Raw genomic sequence first — 705 nt, forward strand, 5'->3', positions numbered from 1 at the left:
TAAACACAATTAGCACAGACTAAACAATGGGTCACGCGAACACGAAAGGATCTCCCCCTTTCAGAAAGGGCAAGAAAAACATAGAAATGGAAGTGGCCTCGGAAAGGGTGTGAAACGAACGCAGAGAACCAAAACGGCGGAGGCGGAGAGAAATGATTCATTACTCCCAAATTTCCTTTTGGAAAAGAAGCAACAAGGCCGCGGAAAGCAGCTAGCTGGCGAGCGCGAGAGAAGGAGAAGGAAAAAAACGGCAGCGCTCTCCAAGGCGAACGCGCCGTGTGAAACGGGGCGATCCCGCGCGGCCGGCGACCGGGCACGAGGCCAGAAACAAAAACGGGGGCACACGCAGGCCCGACGCGACGCGATCGATGCGGAACGGAGTAGATTGCACAGAAGTATCACAATTGGGGCATTGGAAGCAGATTGGTATCAAGTTTGGTAATTTTTACATGTCAGTACCAAGTCTGGGGCTATACGTTACAAAAAGGTCTAAATCGCGTATAAACGCGTATTGACAGTGTATCTGACCGGCGGGGCCCGCCTGTCAGATGCCGACGTGGCATTTTTTTTGCAGAAACCCCCCGCACGGCGGCGCCCGGTCTGGATCGAGGGGAGGATCCCCTCGAGCCCGAGCTCCTCTCGCATCACCGCCGCCCCCGCTCGCGCCGGAGCTGCCCCTGCTCGCGCCGCCCGCGGCCTCTGGTC

The sequence above is a fragment of the Triticum aestivum genome, chromosome 6B (genome assembly GCF_018294505.1).
Source record: "Triticum aestivum cultivar Chinese Spring chromosome 6B, IWGSC CS RefSeq v2.1, whole genome shotgun sequence".
Classification (NCBI taxonomy): domain Eukaryota; kingdom Viridiplantae; phylum Streptophyta; class Magnoliopsida; order Poales; family Poaceae; genus Triticum; species Triticum aestivum.